At 41.4% G+C, this 13,616-nt stretch overlaps 1 protein-coding gene across 5 annotated transcripts in view; it reads right to left on the bottom strand.

Annotated features, from left to right (window-relative positions):
• Positions 1-654, bottom strand: part of SPATS2L (spermatogenesis associated serine rich 2 like) — a 165,567-nt gene extending 164,913 nt beyond the window's left edge. Inside the window, exon 1 of one of the 5 annotated variants that reach the window (XM_046658652.1) lies at positions 496-654. The gene's annotated coding sequence lies outside the window, so the exon portion shown is untranslated. Of the gene's footprint in view, positions 1-10; positions 73-214; positions 369-495 lie in introns of those variants that run through there. The other 4 variants (XM_046658646.1, XM_046658651.1, XM_046658644.1 and 1 more) reach the window with 4 other exon arrangements.
• Between the last annotated feature and the right edge of the window lie 12,962 nt (positions 655-13,616).

Raw genomic sequence — 13,616 nt, 5'->3', positions numbered from 1 at the left:
TGTCACTCACCCGGCGCCCGGCCGAGCGGCGCCCCGCGCTCCCGCTCGCACACTCGGCGCCGCTCACGCCTCTCTCGGGTTTTGTATCTGCTCACACGCACGTTCTGACACAGATCCCTTCCCTCCACACGCCCTCCCTAGCTGCTTTCCCACCCCACTTTCTAGAAGAATCCCCGTGCAGCTTCCGCACTTTGCTTGCCGGCCCCACACCAACCTCCTCGCCCGTCCCCAAACGTCCACCTCTCTGGAACTGCCCCTGTTATGGGAAGACTGTCACAGCCCGCACGTGTTGCAGGAGAGTCATCCTCCCGCGCCCAGGAGAATGAACTTCGCTCCCCGCAGCGCTGTCGACGAACGCAGGATGCTGCTGCTGTTCGAAGGCGGGGATGCTGTCTGGGGCCGAGCCAAGCTCCCAATGTAAACAAAGACGGCCGATTCCGGACTGACCTGAGGAACGGGGAGCGGAAAAAGAACCGGGGCGGACTTGGGTCTGACCTTAGAAACGCGGCTAACCCGGGGTGTCCTGGCCCCTCCGTTTCGCTGCCTGTTCACGCCGAGCTCTTGGAGGATGGGCGGCTCAAAACGTGTGGTAGCCAAGTTCCAGATAGACGCGGCGGGCACCAGCCCGTAGCTTTCTGCCTGGGAGTACAGTAGTCGGGAGAGTGAAGGCAGTTTCTCAATCGTTATTCATGATGGAAGCACTTTCGATGACACGCCTCTTCCAGAGGCAGTAGAGTGAAGTGCAGGCAGCTCTCCAATTCAGTTTATCTTTTTAGAAGGGTGACTTAGCCTGCCTTTTTCTCAGTGCCAGGAACTGTTTCTCCGCGGCTCCTTGGATGTCAAAGCGCCTTACAAATATGCAGACCAGAGTTAGTTATGCCTCTCACGCTCGGAACTGTAAGGGGCCGCTGAGTGTACAGCAGAACGGTGTATCATCCGATGTTCAGGAATTCATAATTTGAAATAAAATACAAGCACCTTTCCGGTAGAGTTCAAATCTGCTAACATAATGTGCCCCTGTTGAGAAAGCGCAGCCTGTAATAAGGAAGAGAAGAGCAGAAAGTAAAGGAACTCATCTTCTTACGTGACTTGTGATGGTGGTCTTGTTACCCTGGAGGGGTGTATGAATCATCTAATTTATTTAACACACATTTCTAAGTGCTTTATGAGTATTAACTCATTTAATCCTTCAAACAATCCTAAAACTAGGTACCATTTTTGACCTTTTTTGCAGATAAAGAAACCGAGGCAGGACAGGATAAATAGTAGAGCCAGGGTTTGAATTCTACAAAATCTGGCGCCGCTTATGCCAGCCACAGGAAAACTTGTTTCTAGAAGCCCTAGTATGGGTAAATATCAACTATAAACATCATATTACTTATTAAATTTAGATGAAAAAGTAACTTGTAACAGTTTGACTTGGAATTTGATGCACTTTTTAGGTCCTCTGGCAAAATAATTCGCTTAAGTTTTGAGGGGTTTCTCCTCTTAATTAGAATTTTAAGATGAATTAGAAATTATTGGGTTTTTTTGGTAAGGACGCTGGAAATAATATTGAACTCAGTCTTCATTCCTTTCTTCTACCACTTCATAATCTTCCCAGGTCTCCAAATCCAACTTGTTTAGTAAAGTCCGAAAGAAAAATCCTTTTGAGTACTGACTATGACCAGAGGGCAGAAAGGGTTTTTCAGAAGCCCATACATGGCCTTTTACATTCGAGGGTTATTTCCCAGTAAGCAGGTAGTAGCCATAAGAATAACTGGTATGTGTATTGAGAGCAAAAATGTTACAGCATTGAACTGATGAGGAAAAAAAACATAGAATAGGAGTGTAGTGGTAGCCACTATCCCACAAACTAGACTAAAACTAGTCTCTACCGGGACTGGAGGCCTAGTCCATGAAGAGACGATTATAAAGTAACTAAAGAAAATAATTATAGCTTTGAAGAGTAAGCTAAGGGATCTAGCAAAAGAAATCATGCTTTTAAAAGCTTTACAGACAGTTTCAGAACAAACAAACCTTTTCTGTTCAAATTAATTTACTCTGGAAGAAATGAAAACTTGTGTTTCTGGGCGAGAGGGTTTAACATGCTTATTGAAAAGCATGTAAAAACTTCTTGCACATCAAATAACTAAGTATTTTGATGAGTTAAGCATAAATGATTTTTAAAACATATGAATTACATTCCCATAATTATATGGAGATATAAAAATCCAAAGAAATAGGATATTAAAAAAAATATGTATTGGTGTTAAGCGCCAGATATTGAGAATTTATTTTGAAAGATTATATTATTTGAAATTTTGATTAGGAGGTCATCTGTCTACAGCTAGTATGACTCTATTCTTCTAAATGATTCTCTATGTTTATCACCCATGAATCTCATTTTACAATGTTCTAAGCTAAGTGGAAAAGTGAAGGTCTTTTCTTAAGCAACAAACAAGAATCATAAGAGTGAACATTCTCTGAGGGATGAACAAAGTATGTTAGTGTATATGTTCTAATATTTCCATATAAGTACTCGTAATCTGTGTTTGCCGCTTCCCTCCATATCGTCATCCACACTCTTTGTCCAGGGGGCCTGATTGTAAGCGGGGGGCACAACGCCATATCCTTCCATGAGGCTGACTCTTTCCTTGCAGGACTGACTTCAGCACAGTGCCGTAGTCCCTATTTTCCACCGCTGGATTGTCTTGATTCTCTAGGCCTGGTCATTCAGAGCACCGTTCACATTCCTGGAAGTAGCTCAGATCTCAGAAGCCTGTTTTAGGCCAGGGTCAGTTGTCTCTATTCGAATTTTGGCATCTTAACAAGTGATGAGACAGAGAGTGATTTTAGGTGCTAGGCTCCAGACCACTTTTCAGACCTGCCAGAGAGTCTGTCACTCACCTAGAGATCCTTGACTTTGACTAGATGCAGTGACCGGGTAGAATCTGGGTGATCTCCCTTAGGGAGGAGATGAGGGTGTTCTGTGTGTGTGAGTGTGGCATTCATTATGACTGTTCACAAATATTCCAGCTCTGCTTCCTTCAAAGCACGTGGTAGGATTGTGCTTCCCCACCCGACTGAAGTACAGTGTAGCCCTGCGACTTGCTTCAGCCAATGAAAGGGGGATGCAAGCGATGAGTATCAGCTCCGGGGAGAAGTGAAGAGCTGGTGTAAGCATCACCACATTCTCTTTTCTCTCTAGTACTGCAACCAGCAGGGTGCCTGTTGTGGCTGCTTCGTTGGACTAAAGTGAATGGCGACAGTGAGCAACACCACACCTGCCGGCCCTTACTGGATATGTAGTAGAAGTGATGAATAAACCTCGTTGTTCTAAGCCACTGAGATTTAGAGGTTGGTTGTTTCTGCAGTAAATCTAGCTATTCTGATTAAAAATAGGGGGGAAGAATGAAACAAATAATTGCAGGGCACACTGTGGCAGAGAATGGTGGATAATCCCACAAGCCTGCTTCTCCTTCCTCCTGGGCGCACAACGAGTTCACCTTTCCCAGCCTCCTCTGCAGTTAGGTGGGGCCATGTGACGGTGGAATGTAGACGGAAGCTTTGTACTCCTCTTCCAGTCCCCACCCATGGGAATCTCCTGCATGATCTCTCTTCTCCATCTGCCACGTTGCAACTAAAGACTCTTGAGACTCTAGAGCAGTAGTCAGCAAGCTTTTTCTGTAAAGGGCCATACAGTAAATATTTTAGGCTTCGTGAGTCATAAGGTCTCTATCCCAACTATTCATCTATTTTACAGGAAAGCAGCCATAGACACGATGTGGACAAAGGAACATGGTTGTGTTCCATGTTATTTACAAAAACAAACAGGCCGCGGGTCGGTGTGTCCTGTGGGCAGTAATTTGCTGACTCTACCTAGAGGAGGGTAGAAACACAGGATGGAACGAGCCTTCGTCTCTGAGTCACTCTATGGTGTCACCTTGATGAACATCCGCATTGAAATGTTATCTGAGTAAAAAAACCTTTGCTGAATTAAGCATAACTAATGCACTATCTTATCCCATATTCCAGAAAAAATTCCAGATGGATTAATAATTTAAACAAAGAAAACTGTAAAAGACTAAAAGAAAACATAGGACACTCCTTTACAATATTGATTATCTTTATAATACTAGTTAGAAATATCATGACAAAAGCTCCAGAAACTATAACAGAAAAGATTAAACAGATTTGACTCCAGAAAAGAAAATAAAACATTTCTATACAGTGAAGGGTACCATAAATAATACTACCTAATTGGAGGAAATATATGCAACATATGTACACAACAGGAAAGAATTAATATGCAAAATAACTAATGGCTTCTTTTTTTTTTTAAGATTTTTAAAATTTTTTTCATTTTTCTCCCCAAAGCCCCCCGGCACATAGTTGTATATTCTTAGTTGTGGGTCCTTCTAGTTGTGGCATATGGGATGCCACCTCAGCATGGCCTGATGAGCAGTGCCATGTCCGTGACCAGGATTCGAACCTGCGATAGCCTGGGCCACCACAGCAAGTGCTCGAACTTAACCACTCAGCCACAGGGCTGGCCCCAACAAATAGCTTCTATAAATAAATACACAAAAGAGAAGGAGCAAAATAAGAAAATGGACACCGGAAATGAAGAGATAATTCTCAAAAGAAGGGATATGTGTTAATAAGTATGTGAAAACATATTCATCCTCATCAATGATCAAAGTGTAAATAAAAACAAGACAGTACTTTTTACTTATCAGACTGGCCAAAAAAGTATTTTAATATCAACTGTTTGTGAGCATGTATAAAAAATAACTTTCATACTCAACTGACTGGAGTATGGATTGATAAACATTTCTGGAAAGCAATTTGCAGTGTCTATGAATATTAAAAGTGCATGTATGCTTTGACCATGCATTTCCACTAGAAGTAATCTATCTTAGAAAAATACTAAGTGTGCAAAAATATATTTACATGTATGTCTATTGTAGAATTATTTGTAAGAGCAAAAAAAAAATTAGACCACACCTCGCCATTTATGAATAGAGGAATGGTTAAATAAATTGGTTACATGTACACTATGGAATAATAAATAACTGTTAAAAAATGAGGGAGCTCTGTGTTGACATGAAAGAGTGTTCATGATATATTGTGAGTGATAAGAGCGAGTCAGAACAATGAGTACAGTGTGTGCCGTACAAAGGGGGAAGAAGGGCGGAAATCTATGTATCTTGAAAGATATGCACACTGTTGACACTGGCAACCCTTGGGGTGAGGGACTTCCATTTTTAACGTGGTACGTTTATTTTTTCCCCTTTGTATGTCATTTTTATAATTATAACTTTTTTTTAAAAAAAGGAAAAAGACAGAAGTCAAGAGAGACTGGAAGAAAAACCCATTGTGGACTCTGGCCAGTACCGAGGGCTGAGGGCTGGGTGGGCAGAGGAGCAAAGACTGGCTGAGGCAAATCCAAAGGAATGAGTCACTCCCTGGGAGTTCCAGCGGTAGCAGATTGAGTTGTTATGACTTGGAACCGGGGTTCTGCCTGGAAATTTTCCAGGAAAGAGGAAGACTTGGGGTGAGAAGAGAAAGGATAACCTTGCCGGCCTGAGGGCAGTCGTGTTGGAAACAAAAAACCAAACAATGTCCTTTGGCTGAACTTGCTTAGGCTATACAGGAATTAATATTAGCTTATCTTTTCGCTGCTTAAGATTTTCTTAGGTTAAAAACCTTCTCCTCTCAGAATCTGTTGCCTGAAATGAATATATACCTAATAGAAGGTTTTTTTGTTTTTTTTTTTGTTTTTAAAGGTTACATGTCACTGTGTATTCTAAGAAGGTAATTCCAGGTTCATTCAACCTTAGTTGTGCCAACAGGAGGACAAATGGCGTGCGTGGGTGTGGTGGGTGAATAGGGCTTTCATTCACTTAGGATCGCATATTCCTTTTCTCTGACGGGGACTAGCATTTTCTGTTTACCAAGGGTAGTTCTGTCACAAATCTGATTACTAGTGCGATAGACCATATTCTTGCATGTTTGTTAACCATTTATTTTAAGTAGTTACTTAACAGAATGTTTTATTGTATCTGTTGGGTATGGCCTGTACTCCCCGTATTATTGTCCATTGCTTACGTTGTAAACAAAGGCCTACAGGTATTGCTTGTGGATACCACACTCAAGAGGATCAAGGAATCTTGCAGACCCAAACTCACTATTTAAAGAAAGCTCGAGATTCCTCTGGGTCACAGGCATTTTTCTGGTTGGTTGGACTCCCAGTGCTTTTGCCCACATCCTCCCATGTATGGGACTGTCTTTGCTGAGAGTGGAGCCTGAGACGTGGGATATGCTGGTGACAAGTTCACGCTGTATGTTTGCTAGGACCGCCAGAGTAAAGTATCGCCGACTGGCTGACTGGCTTAGACAACAAGGATGCATGTCTCCCGGTTCTGGAGGCTAGAAGTCCGAGATCAAGGTGCCAGCAGGGTTGCTTCCTTCTGAGGGCTGTGAGGGACGGATCTGTTCCAGCCCTCTTTCCTTGGCTTACAGATGGCTGCCTTCTCCCTGTGTCTCTTCACATTGCCTTCCCTCTGCATACAACTGTCTTCGTGTCCAAATTTCTCCTTTTTATGAGGACACCAACCATACTGCATTAAGGCCCGCTCTAATGATCTCCTTTTAAAGACCCTATCTCCAAATAAGGTCACATTCTGAAGTACTGGTGGTTAGGACTCCAACATATCTTTTTGCAGGGGACAATTCAGCCATCATAGATGGCATAATTATTAAGTTAAAAGTAAAAGTGAGTTAGAGCCTCTGACGGGTTCACCAGGGTTTTTTTATCAGACCATACTGCCTCCACGTTCCAGGGTGTCTGCCCTGCCCTTTCCCCCATGTTTCTGTTGATTCCTATGCATTGCTCTATCATGGTGATTAGGTAAGTGTGTGTTCATCTCCCTGATGAGATTTCTGCATTCCCTGTGAGAAACAGCTATGTCTTTTGTTCCTGGGTGTCTAGCCTGAGTCAGGCAAGGAGAATGAATGAATGATTAACAATGATACAATGTTCGTCTTTTAAGGAACACCAGTATACACTGCCATTTGTCTTCCTGAGTGCACAGCTAAATATAAATGAATCTAGACTCACCCCTGTGAAACAAAATGACATGCAAACTTGAAAATTTTTAAAGTCTTTATGAAGCATATTTTGGCACATTGTGGACAGTAGCTTCTTGATCGGAAGGTGGAATAAAGAAGTCCAAAACAGGAAAAGGATCCTTATGTTCTGCTGCTTCCCAAGAAGCAAGTTCAGCCAAAGGATACTGTACCCTACGTACATTAATAACGGACTTTAGATTTAAAGTCTAACTCAAAAATTACAGTTAGAGAAAGTGGAAATATTTCAGTGGAGATCATTCTATGGTTAATAAACAGAATTCATGAGGAAAGCCTATGGGAGCTGTGCGTTTTTAAAACCTGGAGAAGACAAGTCAGAAGGGCAACTTAATAACAGTCTTCCAGGGGAAACATCTGGCTATTGATGAGCTTTCTTATCTCTGCTCAAGACAGAACAAGAACAGTTTATGCTATAGCATGCAACAGTTCGGCTGTCTATGAAGGGAGAATTTCCCAATAGAATACACTACGTATCGGAATGGCTTGGATTCCATTACAAGCTGTGGTTTTACATCTTTCTATTATTTAGATGAAAACTCCTAAAATATATTGAGTCAAACTCTTTCACTTACTGGCCACAAGACCTTGGAAAAGTTACATCATTTCTGTTTCTTTACTCATAAAATGGGCTTAATTTTTACCTCATAGGGTTACGGGAGGTTGAATGTGAAGCATGTAGCACAGCAACTGGCACATTGTAAGTGCTCCCAAAATAGCATTAATAATGAAAATGATAGCAAATATTTGTTGATTATTTACTACATGCCAGACACCATTCTAAGCACTTTATGTGCTATCTTTTTTTGGTTTCACAATAATCATGTGAGGCAAGTGTTTTTATTTCCATTTTACAAATGAGAAAACCAAAGCACAGAGAGAGTTACTGGGCAAGAGCTCGCCTCCCAATGCGCATAGGAGCCAGTACTACCACACTGGCTTTTGAGAGAAGGAAGAGCTTTATTGCAGGATTGACCAGCAAGGAGACAGGAGGCAAGGCTTAAATCTGTCTTCCCCGGCTAAAGCAGAGACAGAGTTTTAAGGAGTTGGGAGTGGGTTTGGTTATGCAAAATACTAGCTGGGCAGAATCTGACTGGAGGGTGGGAGCATAACAGTCTTATAAGTCCAGCATCCTACACATCAAGGGACCCCTCACTTCTTATTAGGTTCCCTACGCCACTTTCTCTTCACATTGAGTTCCATAGTCAGGGAACTTTGGGTTCCTAGGTGACTCAAGGTCATCTGAGGACGAGGTTTCCATCTTCTGAGCGTGCTCCAGCTACATGACTTGCAGTTTTTGCTTGTTGCCCCTGCAAAATAACTTCGATATTTTGCTATTGATACATAGGATAATTAGGGCCAATATGAATTGGTCTATGATGGTTACAAGAGATTAAATAACTTGCCCCAAATCACAGAGCTGGTAAGTGGTGAAGCTCCAGTACAAAGCTGGGCAGTCTCTCTCCAGTGCCTGTGCTTCTGTCACCACACCAGCAACGTCTACACGCTGATAAGCAAATAAACATTAGCTCTTTTAAATAAAAAATCAGCATGCTCTTTAAAAACTCATAGTATAGTAGACACCCGCCTTTCCTCAACTTTCTTATGATTTTTCTTTCTATGTTTTGAATGGCTTTATTTACTAAAATACTGTTGTGATAGGTAATAATTCATTTTTCATTATTATTAATCAAAGACATATGTTAACAGAGCTCCTGATCGATATGAGGTAACAGCATGATCTCAGTTGACATAGTTCTTGTCAAAGGCAAAGCGACTTGCTGTTTTGGTTGTCTCATGTAGCTTTAACATTGCACCGTTTGCACCAGGCTTTCTGAAATACTTGTAATAATTAGTAATAATTGGCCCTCTCCCTCTCAATATTAAGTTAATATTCTGTGACGAGTCATCCTTGATGCGGATGCATGCATTCCCTCCACTGAAACGTTATTTTAAGTATGTAGAATATCCCCCACCAGTGATTCCTCCATGTGATTATATATGTTCTGAAGACAGAGAGATGGACTGCATTAGCAGTTCTCAAATAGTGTGGTGAGCAGTTTTGGATAAGTCTACTTAGGATCCAGAATGTATTTTCAAAATATGTATTCTGTTGTCAAATGTTAAAAGCAAGCATTTTAAGGTAGGAGTCAAAATGTCGAATCACATGACGCAAGTGAGTGTGAAAGGCTCACCCGCGGCTGGAGGCTAAGGTAGACCAAAGAGATGGCTCTGGAATCAGAACTGTCTACTGTGTGTGTGCGCAGTGGGCAATTACAGGGAGAAACGAGCAATAATGTGCTAGTAAACCACCTTTCAGGGAAACAAAGGCCATGATTGGTAGCATTTGCCAATTTCCACATTGTAAGTACTCTTCCCGTGGTCAATTTCAAGCTACCAACGCTTCAACAACTTATATATTTATATTTATTTTATTTTATTTTTAATATATTTTTATATTTAACAATCAACTCTCTCAAGCCCATATGAGCCTGCTCCAGCAAACCCCGGGAAACAAATAAACTTGATTACCAGCTGTCTCAGGGTAGAGCCTGGAGATGCTATTCATGAGAATGAGTGTCTGACAGGGCAGGTGAAGGAGAAAGTTGAAAAAGCGTAATTTCTAAGATGAAGCCTAAGACTGAAGACTTGCAGCTAGAAATGATTCAAAGCCGGAGAGGCCACAAAGAGGAGGAATTTTGGAAGGTAGCAATCTAGCAACCACACTGGGAATGAGAGCTTTGGTTTCAGGGGCAGGTCCCAGAGATGATGACGGTTTAGACAAGGAGGCGGAGGGGGAAGATGCTGCAGTTCAAGCAGGGTAAGGATCTGCTTGCCTCAGACCAGATGTGCTTCTGTCCAACATGATGATTGTCATTGCCCTTTTCCACATCTGCCTCTTGCGCAACATGCTCATCTTCCTCTCCCTAGGGGACTTTCAAGTATCTTTGGCAGTACTGGAAAGTACTGTTCACCGAGAATTCATAGACAAGAAGTCCAAGCCTGCTATCAACAGCAAGGAAGGCCAAGAAGGAGTGATCAAGCAATTTAAACAATTACGTTGATACAGCATAGCAATTGAAATTCTAGAAGCAGACCAAATTTGGAGACCCCAGTAAGTAATCAGCAGGCAGTAATCAGCAGCGATTTATAGAAGACCATCAGCAGATATTAGTGTCAGAGAAATAAGATAGAATACTGATACAGGGAAAGAGAGAACACATAATGAGAATGGCAAAGGTCTCTAAGCTGAGCAATTATGTTAGAGACTGCTGGTTGCCTACCCAAAATCTACTCTCTCCCTCCTAGAACCTGTGTTTTATTTGGCTTGTGCAGCACTGTTTGGTAGTGTGACTAACCTCTAGCCAGTAAAATATAAGTGGAAGTTGCTACGTAGAACTTTCTGGAAAGTTATGGAGAAAGAGGACAAATGGCTGTTTTGTGCCTTTTTCTGTCCTTGTCCTCCCTTTCTCCCACTTTTTCCTTGGAAGAAAAACAATGATGACTAGTGCTTCTACAGACAATTTGGGCGATGAGGCAACCTTGAAAATAGAAACCAGTGCTAAAGATGTTGTTCCAGAAAGAATGACAGAATCTTGGTCCCTGATCAGTGAAGAGCTATCATAGCAGTCCTGGACTATCTACTTCTGGATGTTTTTCACATAAGGGAAAAACAAACTTTTATTTTGTTTAAGCTACTGTTATTCCCTACTTTGGTACCAACTGAAATTCCTGTCCAGTTGAAATTCTTGTCTGATATAGCCAGCCAACAAGCCAGGTACTAAGGAACAGGAATTAGAGATGAGAATTTCATTTCAAGAATTCTAGTACAAGGTAGGGAAGGAGGAAAAAGCGTAGTTACTAGGACTAGGACGTAAGATAAAAGCCAAACTAGCAAACCACTCGAAGTCTACTTCTCTGAAAGAGAGAGCTACTTAAATCCAAAGCCTAAAGCCTTCCATCAAGCATCCTCTTTTGCCAGTAATCCACAGGCAGGATAGCAGAGGGTCTACAGAGAGCAGGCAAGTGCTTTGCAGCTGTGAGCAGAAAAGGGCCATCTCGGAGTGGGGGACCAGGTAGGTCATTATACTAAAGAGTGAATGCATTGGTAGTGGAGTTCAGACATTTCCGTATACGTATTTCTCATCTGGAAAATCCATCCATGTTTGGCTTCTCACAGCCTGGAGATCAAACTGTCTAGTCTACCTCTGATCAAACAGGACCAGATTTGTGGATGCCTGAAGACAGTGAGCAGAGGAGGGACTGTGAGGAAGTCGAGATGGATGGTGGACATGGAGCACTCTTTCCAGAAGCTGGAAGGAGAGAGATGGAGCTGGAAAGAAATAAGGGACCTAGGGGCTTGAGTGAAGGAGAAAAAGAATAATGAAGTGATGACTGCCAGGAATTGTGATCAAAATTAGGAGAGTATGATTGTGTTTATCTGGGGAAAATAAAGAGCAGAGCAGTAAAAGCTAGAAGTCTGGACATGTGGAGGTCATCTTTTCAATGTTCCAGCGTGCTGTAGTCTCCTATCTGAGAAGGGATGATTCAGATGTCCAGCCGCTTCTTTTCTGCCTGTTTTATAATAAACAAAGTGCAAGGCAAGGATATTGGCACCTTGATTTCTGGCTTCCTCCCTAGAATGACATGCAAAGTGTCTCTCTCCAGCAAGGTCACTAGAGACTTCCTATTTGCCGAATTCAGTTGACACTGTCCAGCCTGATCTTCCGTAGCCTCCTTGAGTGATCTGACACTATCTTCCCTTTGAGAACATTCTACTCCTCCATGCTATCACTCTGAGTTCTCATCCAAGCTCTTGGATCGCTTTTTTCAGTGTCACCTGAGCACACCTTCCTTCTCCTGCCTTTTACATGGTGGTGCTATGTTCCGTCTTCAGTCTTCTCACTTCTCAGTCTATAATCTATTTCTGGACCATCTCTTCCTTGCAAGTTATTTAATTTGCTCTGTATATACTGATAACTTCAGTATCTATAGCTTCAGCTCACAACTCCGTCCTTGGCTCTAGGCTTCTAGATCTTAAATCTATGTCATTATGTGTCACAAACAGCTCCAACCTCACAAGTCCAGAATTAGAACTCCTCAACAACTTTGAGAGCCTTTGGAGTACAGGAGTTACATCTTGTACCTTTTTGTATAGCTTCGGTGCATACAGGCATTCAACAAATATTGTCAATGACAACATGGTTGGATATTTTGAAAAAACATACATTTAAATTTCATTTATTTATTTAATATTTTACTGAGCTATTAGTGACATACAATAAATTGCATACATTTAAAGTTCACAATTTGATGTTTTGACATATGTACACCTGTTAAACTTTCACCACAACCAAGATGGGGAATGTAGTCATAACCCCCAAAAGTTTGCTCTTTGTGCCCCTTCATGATCCTCCCTACCTCCCCCATCCCCCACTTCCAGGCAACCACTGATCCAACTTCAGCCACTATAGACTAGTTTCCATTTTCTATAATTTCATAAAAATGAATTCATACATTAGGTACTCTATTTTGGGAGGCCTGGCTTCTTTTACTCAGGATAATTATCTTAATTATCCATGGGCTTCGTGTGTCAATAACTCACTCCTTTTTATTGATGAATAGTATTCTATTATATTAGTATGCCACAATTTGTTTACTCATTCACCTATTGCTAGGCCTCTATGTTGTTTCCAGTTTTTAGCTATTACGAGTAAAGCTGCCATGAATATTTGTGGAACGGTCTTTGTGCGGACATACGCTTTCGCTTCTCTTGGGCAAATCAATAAGAATGGAATGATTAGATTTTATGGTAGGTCTATGTTTGACTTTATAAGAAACTGCCGAACTTTTTCCAAAGTTTTGTACTATTTCTTCAGTCCCCCTAACAGTCCATGAGTGTTCTAATTCCTCCACATCCTCAACAACTCTGGGTATGGTCAGTAGGTTTAATTTTTGCCCTTCTAATAGACGTGTAGTGGTAGCTCGCTGTGGTTTTAATTTGCATTTTCCAGTTGACTAATGATGTTGGACATCTTTTCATGGACTTGTCTGCCATCCATATATCTTCTCTGAGAAAGTGTTCATTTCTTTTGCCCATTTTCAAAGTGTATTATTTTGAGAGGTCTTTATATATTCTGGATATGAGTGCTTTATCAGATATATATGACTAGTAAATATTTTCTCCCAGTCTGTGACTTGTCTGTTCATTCTCTTAACTGTGTCTTTTGAAGAGCAGAATTTTTTAATCTGGGTGAAGTTCAATTTGTTCTTTTATGGATTGTGCTTTTGATATCACATCCCAGAAATGTTTGGCTAACCAAAGGTCATAAATATTTTCTCTTGTGTTTTCTCCCAGAAATTTTATAATTTCAGATTTTACATTTAGGTCTCTGATCCATTTTGAGTCAATTTTTGTATATGGTGGGAAATATGGATTGAAGTTCATTGTTTTGCATGTGGATATTTAGTTTGTTGAAACACAT

The sequence above is a fragment of the Equus quagga genome, chromosome 4 (assembly GCF_021613505.1).
Source record: "Equus quagga isolate Etosha38 chromosome 4, UCLA_HA_Equagga_1.0, whole genome shotgun sequence".
Classification (NCBI taxonomy): Eukaryota; Metazoa; Chordata; class Mammalia; order Perissodactyla; family Equidae; genus Equus; species Equus quagga.
Note: the sequence above shows the minus strand (reverse complement) of the source record. Positions and strands in the feature narration are given on the sequence as shown.